Source organism: Phoca vitulina, unplaced genomic scaffold (assembly GCF_004348235.1).
Source record: "Phoca vitulina isolate PV1807 unplaced genomic scaffold, GSC_HSeal_1.0 scaffold12, whole genome shotgun sequence".
In the NCBI taxonomy this organism is placed as follows: Eukaryota; Metazoa; Chordata; class Mammalia; order Carnivora; family Phocidae; genus Phoca; species Phoca vitulina.
In genome coordinates, this window is record NW_022589715.1 from 11,489,062 (window position 1) to 11,496,262 (window position 7,201).

A 7,201-nucleotide genomic window follows, 5' to 3' on the forward strand; every position below is an offset into this window, starting at 1 on the left:
TTTTTATACAAGTGATGTCATTCTCTGCACAATGTTTGGCACCTGCCTTTCTAAAGCATAGCTCAGAGATTATTTCATTGTAATACAACTAGAGAGCTGCTGTATGCGTTTTGTTGGGTGACGAGTGAACGAACTATGATTTACTTAATATATCACTCTTTTTTAAAAGATTTTATTTATTTATTTATTTGTCAGAGAGAGAGAGAGAGCACAAGCAGGGGGAGGGGCAGAGGGAGAAGCAGGCTCCCCGCTGAGCAGGGAGCCCGATGTGGGGCTCCATCCCAGGACCCTGGGATAATGACCTGAGCTGAAGACAGACGCTTAACTGACTGAGCCACCCGGGTGTTCCTTAATATATCAATCTTGATGAACATTAAGTCATCTGTCCTTAGGAATTCAAGCAGTGCTGCATCCTTGTGCTTGCATATTACCCCACTGTGTAAGCAGGGACGTGGCTGGGTCCAGCTGGGAAGGAATGCTAGCCCTTCATACTCCTGGGGCATGAAGTTACGGGGGGCTGGGTTGGGGCATGAAGTTACAGGGGGCTGGGTTGACCCCCGGGGGGCTGCTGCCAGTGAGGTCTCCATATGCCTGTGGGTGGGTGTAGGCACCTGAGTGAGGCTTGGCAGGAAATCCACAGTGAGAAATGTCACAACCCAAACAGTAGCTGGATCTGCAGAGTGCCACATTTCTTATTCGACTATGACCAGCCCTGTTGTCTGGAGCTCGAAGACTTGGACGAAAGCCCCAGAAATGATTGTTATATTAAACGAAGTGCCTGGGACTTGTTTGGCAACCTGGCCCAATATCTTTTGGACATTTTTATAGCCACGGAGCGACTCAAAGCTTCATTTTCAGGGATAGATTTGCAGGCTGATTCTTCACCGTCGGACCGGAATGAAGATTTTTGGTTCCCTGTCCCCTTGAGTTCACTCTTTCTTCTGGATGCAGCAACCGCATTTCCTTCCACGTGTCCAAGGTCAGGGGCGTTCTGGGGGAAGCGGCCCTCACGAGCTGGTGTGAGGGCAAGTGACTCTCTCTGGACTTTGACTCCTGCGTGGAGGGAGGCGAGAGCCGGAGAAACGTGGCTGGTGCAGACTTGGGCCAGAGGCACGTGGGCCAGTGCCCGGCCGCTGCTTGCTCTTCTGGTCCCCGTAGCTGCCCTTTCTCCCGCCTTTCTGACTTTGGTTTCTGCTCTTCCATTCTGTGATCCCATCTCCTCCTCATTGCCTTTTTATGTTTGCCACTGTTGGTTCTATTGCCAGAAACCAGCAAGCCTGGACTTGACCTCAGGCTTCCGCAGCGAGACTGCGACAGTCATCACAGGGACCCCTGACCCCAGTCCTCCGAGTCTGTGATTGCCCAGTTTCCCTTGCTTTGGTCCGGCAGTCCCCGCACTCTGTGTCTGCAGTCTGCCCAGGCCCTCCAGTGTCGCCAACTCCCTCTTGCCTGCAGCGGGCCCGCTGGGCCCTCCGCTACTACCCTCCCTCCGGCACCCAACCTGGGAGCTGTGGCCAGAGCTAGCCTTGGCCTTTCTGCTGCATCATCTCCTGCCTGAACCCGCTTTTGCTCTCCATCCGGAGCCTCAGTGTGTCACCCAGATTAGATGCTGGAACCCTCTGACCAAGAGATTGGGCTCAATTTCTCTGGAGGCTCTCCGCTGGTCACCCTGAGGGCAGGTAGGCGGGTCCTGGTGTGGTGAGGCTGGGCGGGGAGTGGATGGGCATGACTAAGCGGCAAGGTAGAGGGAGGGTGAGTCACTGGGAGACGGAGCAGGAGCCCCTAAAGAAGGAAAGGAGTCACAGATGTGGGCCTGAAGGTTCAACTGGTGAATTCTGAGCTTTTGTGGTTTGAGGGTACTAGAAAGTTCTCCCTCCTTAGCACTAACTCTTTTATCAGCCTGGGTTAATACAGGATCTTTGGATTCCTTGTGAAATGAAAATAGTGAAATTGTGAACCCATGAAAATCTGGACATTTGGGTTTGTTTATCATTAAGTCCCAGCAAAGAACAAGCACAAGAGGATTAGGCACAGATGTTTTAAGAAGAAAGAAAAACAAATCAGAAAATCTGCATTTGAGATCCAGCTCCCCACTTACGACTGAGCAGCCTACACAGCGTATTTGAGCTTTCTGGACACCAGTCTTCTCATCCATAACAAGGGTGTGATAATTACCCGTGTCCTCTATCTTATAGGATGCCTCGGGGGAGGGGGCAGGGAATCAAATGCTATGGGAGCTTTGAGCCGCTTAAAGCAGGAGACGGAGATTAGTCTTTGCTGCTACTTTCCTCCTGGGAGGAGACACAAGCCCTCTGTCACCGGGCAGGCGGGTTTTTCTGGGTGGGCCTGTTCAGACAGGGTCGAGAAAGAAGAACTGGGGTTTGGATTCAGACTGGGAGCCTGAGACGAGACCCCAGGATAAAAGCCACAGGGCCGGTTCTTTGTGGGTTCTGTCTGATGCTTCCCAGCCTCTCTCTGTTTTTCTCAGCTTCCAAGTTTAAGTTCATTCTGAAGCTGAAAAGCTGTGAATGGACCCCGAGGTTCAAAAGGGGGATGCCCACAATGCTCAGATTAGAAGCACCTAGAAAGGCCCCCTCTGCTCCCATTTTATGTGCACCTCAGACGAACACTTGCCCGCCTGCTGTCTGCCCTTTTTGGGACAATGATGGTGGCAGAGTGCCCGTGCAAGATCTGGGAGGGCTCAGGGAGCGCCAGGGCTTGAAACAGGAAAGACTTGGTGGCTTCAAGGAGTACAAGGCTGGGATGGGCTGGAGAAACGTGAGCCAGGGGAGGAGGGGTGATGAGGTGGGAGAGGCCAGCAGGGGTCCTGGGATGAAGAACTTGAAGCCAGTTTGGGGGGTGAGGCTTGGATACACTCTGGCAGCCATCAACTCTTCTTTGGGTTTTGAGGTCTCTCCAGCTCTGTCGGGAGAATGGGTCAAACCCGGTAAAGGGAGCTACGGCTGCGCCGGTGACCTGGAAACAGAGCTGGGAGGAGAGGTAGCCCCTCACTCACCTCCTCGTTCCCAAAGAGCCCCCACTTGTGTCTCCACGGAAATGAGGCGTTGGGCCTGAACACGGGCGCTTGGGGTTTCCATTCCCACGCATTTGTGGTTATTGTGTAGATAGAGTAAAGACCCAGTAAACTTGCCAAGAGCGAGCATCTCTGCAACACCCCGCTGGTGGGAAAGTAGGTCGCAGGGGAACAGGTGAAACGAGGTAGCCTCCGCAGAGACCTGCTTGTCCTCCGGGACACTCATGGGACCGAAACGGGCTGAGATGTCCTATTTAACGAGAAATCCGGTCGCCGGCTTTGGAAATCCACTCCGCTGCTGGTGGGTCCCAAGCAGAGCCTCGCTCTGAGCTGCTGCGGCAGGTCCCAGTGCCGGGCCGGCAGCCAGCTGGGCCTCGGGCCCCCCCGCAGTCGGCCAGCCAGGTAGTGTCTTGGGCTCTGGAATGGCCGTGGGGCTTGAGGAGGGCCTGGGGTGTTGACTGGGGTGGGGGCAGCGGCCGCCGGCTGTCTGGTCAGGAGGAGTTCATGCTTCCCAGGCTTTCGTGACTCTCTCTCCTCCTTCCCCAGGAAGGCCCCCACGGACAGCAGTTTTTTTTAACAAATGGCTAATGCATTAAAAAAAAAAAATTGATCCCTGGGGCGCCTGGGTGGCTCAGCTGGCTAAGCATCTGCCTTTGGCTCAGGTCAGGATCCCAGGGTCCTGGGATCGAGCCCCACATCAGGCTCCTGGCTCGGCGGGGAGCCTGCTTCTCCCTCTGACCCTCTCCCCTCTCATGCTGTTTCTCTCTCTCTCTCTCAAATAAATAAGTAAAAATCTTAAAAAAAAAAATCCATCCCTGCCCTCCAGGAATTTGCAATCTAGCAATCGTTCTAAGGAGAGAAAAATATTAGACTTTCTTATTAAGATAAAGTGAGATTTAAAAAATTCAATACTTTTTTTTTTTTTAAAGATTTTATTTATTTGACAGAGAGAGACACAGCGAGAGAGGAAACACAAGCGGGGCAGAGGCAGAGGGAGAAGCAGGCTGCCCGCGGAGCAGGGAGCCCGATGCGGGGCTCGATCCCAGGACCCTGGGACCATGACCTGAGCCGAAGGCAGACGCTTAACGACTGAGCCACCCAGGCGCCCCTTAGAAATTCAATACATTTTGTTATAAAAGTAATACATGCCATGTGGAGAAATTGCAAGTCCCTCGCTGGGGGATGTAGGACGGCGCAGCTGCATGGCAGAGGCTCCTCGAAAAAGGGCGCCCGAATGGAGACTTACCGGGTGATCCTGCAAGCCCACTAGTCAGGGTGTAGTTAGAAGAATTGAAAGCAGGGACTCGAACAGATAGGTGTACACTCATGATTATAGCAGCATTGTTCACAATAGCCGAAAGGTGGAAACATCCACATGTTCACAAGCGGATGAATAGACAAAATGTGATAGAGCCACTCAATGGGATACTGTTCAGCAGTAAAAGGAATGAGATACTGACACCCGCTGCTTACAACATGGATGAACCTTGAAAAAACTCTAAGTGAAACAAGAAGGACAGATACTGAATGATTCCACTTACATGCGGTACCCAGAATAGGTAACTTTATAAATTCAGAAAATGGAAGTTCCCAGGGGATGGAGGAAATGAGGATTAGTGTTTAATGGGCATAGAGTTTCCCTTTGGGAAGGTGAAACATTCTGGAGATGGATGGTGATGATGAGCGCACCTCGATGTGAATGAACTTGGTGCTGTTGAAGTGTACACGTACGAATGGCTAAAGTGGGGCCACCTGGGTGGCGCAGTCCGTTGAGCGTCCAACTCCTGGTTTCGGCTCAGGTCATGATCTCAGGGTCGTGGGATTGAGCCATGCGTCAGGCTCCGATCTCAGCGGGGAGTCTGCTTGAGGTTCTCTCTCTCCCTCCCCCTCGGCCCCTCCCCCCCCTCTCTAAAATAAAAAATGGTTAAAGTGGTAAATTTTCTGTTCTGTATATTTGACCACAGTAAGAATAAGCAAAGTAATACATTCACAAGGTAAGCATAATTTATTCAAGAAAGGAAATGTTTTCCTAATGGTCTTCCCCATCTCCTCCCTCTGCCCCCAATCCTGGTCTCACTCCTCGGAGTGACCCCTTGTTAGCAGATGCAGGTGGATCCTTCCAGACATTTTCTCTAGACATGCTGTCCTTCATCATGTTTTGTCTTTATACAGATAGAATCACGCTGTTGACTATACCACAACTTGTTTTCCCCTTGCTAATACCACAGCCATGTTTCTGTTTCAGTCTGGACGCATCTGCATCATTCTGCAGAGGGTTGCATTTTAGAATACTCCACAGTTGAACCCGTTTTCTGCTGATTTTGGTAGCTTCCAGCTTTTTGCTTTGCAAACTGTGCTGCACTAAATATCTTTATATGCCACATTAATTACCTTTTACATAGCTATGGGAATATATCTATCTGTTGGTACATTCCCAGACCCATTCCTGGGTCAAAAGATGTGTGTTCAGTGTTGCTAGATATTGCAAAATTGCCCTGCAAAAAGGGTGCATCAGTTACGTTCCTGTTAATGAGTTCATTGGTCCTTCCCCCTTGCTTCCTCCTTTCCTTCCTTCTTCCTTATACCTAAGAAACAGAGAAGCAAAAACTTTGCCTTTTCCATAGTAACATAACAGGAATAAAAATGAAATGTACATCACAGTTTCTCATAGTTTGGTGGTTCAGCTGATTCTCTGGCATCTAACTACTGGGTATAGTCATCACTTTTGCTTTGTCACATCACCACATTCCATTAGCATTTGGCGTGCTTATACGGCTTAAATTATCTTGCAAAGTTTGGGTCTTATGCATTTGTCTTGTCCCTACTAAGTTAAAAATACATCTTTAATTCTATTTTTTTAAAAGATTTTGTTTATTTGACAGAGAGAGACAGCCAGAGAGGGAACACAAGCAGGGGGAGCGGGAGAGGGAGAAGCAGGCTTCCAGCAGAGCAGGGAGCCCGACACAGGGCTCGATCCCAGGACCCTGGGATCATGACCTGAGCCGAAGGCAAACGCTTAAGGACTGAGCCACCCAGGCGCCCCTACATCTTTAATTCTAATAACGACTTGTGCTCAGGGTATAATTTTGTATCTGGTTGTATTCATACTTTCTTTATATGATCATCTCCTTGTAGTTTTTACTTCCCCTTTTGAATAAGTAAGAAATGTACATGGCTCATAATCCAAAAATACAAGCCAGTGTATTGGGAAGTTTTTTCCCCTTATTTCCCATCTCTAATTCCTCCCACCTTCTCTATCCTCTAAAATCCTATTTTAAATTTCTTAGTATTCCACAGTTTCTTTATAAAACACAAGCAAATACAAATATAGATTCTTACCCCCCCCCTTTTTTTACACAGAATGTCACGCCCTCATTGTTCTGCAACCTCTTCTTCCTCCCTAGTTATCGGTATACCTTGCCGATCTTTCCTTATTAGTAGATGGAGAGCTTCTTTATTCTTTTCCATAGTTCCATGTATAAGGTATTCCATTATGGAGGGAACTTACTTACTTAACCAGCCCTCTATCGATGAGTATATACTATTTATTTCACTATTATGAACATTGTTGCTGAATTGTACACATGGACGTGTACAAGTCAGTCTTAAGTGTAACAGTGGAGCTGCTGGGTCAAAGGGTTTTCTCTTAATTTTGACTGACGCTGCCAAATTGCCTTCCCAAAGGGGCGGTATCACTTCACCCTGTCACCAAGAATGTATGAAAGCTCCTTTTTCTACAGCCTCACCAACAGGGTAGATTATCAACTTGTTGGATTTTTGCCAATCTAATAGATGAAAATTGGTATCTTCAGTTTTATTTGAAACATTTAAAATTATTTATTTATTTGAGAGAGCACAGCAGGGAGTGAGCAGGGATCCTGATGCGGGGCTCAGTCCCAGGACCCCTGAGATCATGACCTGAGCCGAAGGCAGACGCTTAACCAACTGAGCAACTTGGGTGCCCCTAAAACATTTTTTATTACCATATGAATGTATTAATTTTATAACAAATGATAAGCATTTCTAATATGGTTTTAAAAATCACGGGCCTAAGGAAACTGAGGTGGAATTTTGTACTTTTACACGGAAGAATGTCCAAGTTAACAAATGATTTAAGTTACTGAATAATAATATGCATACCATAATTCTGTGCATATAATGTGCATA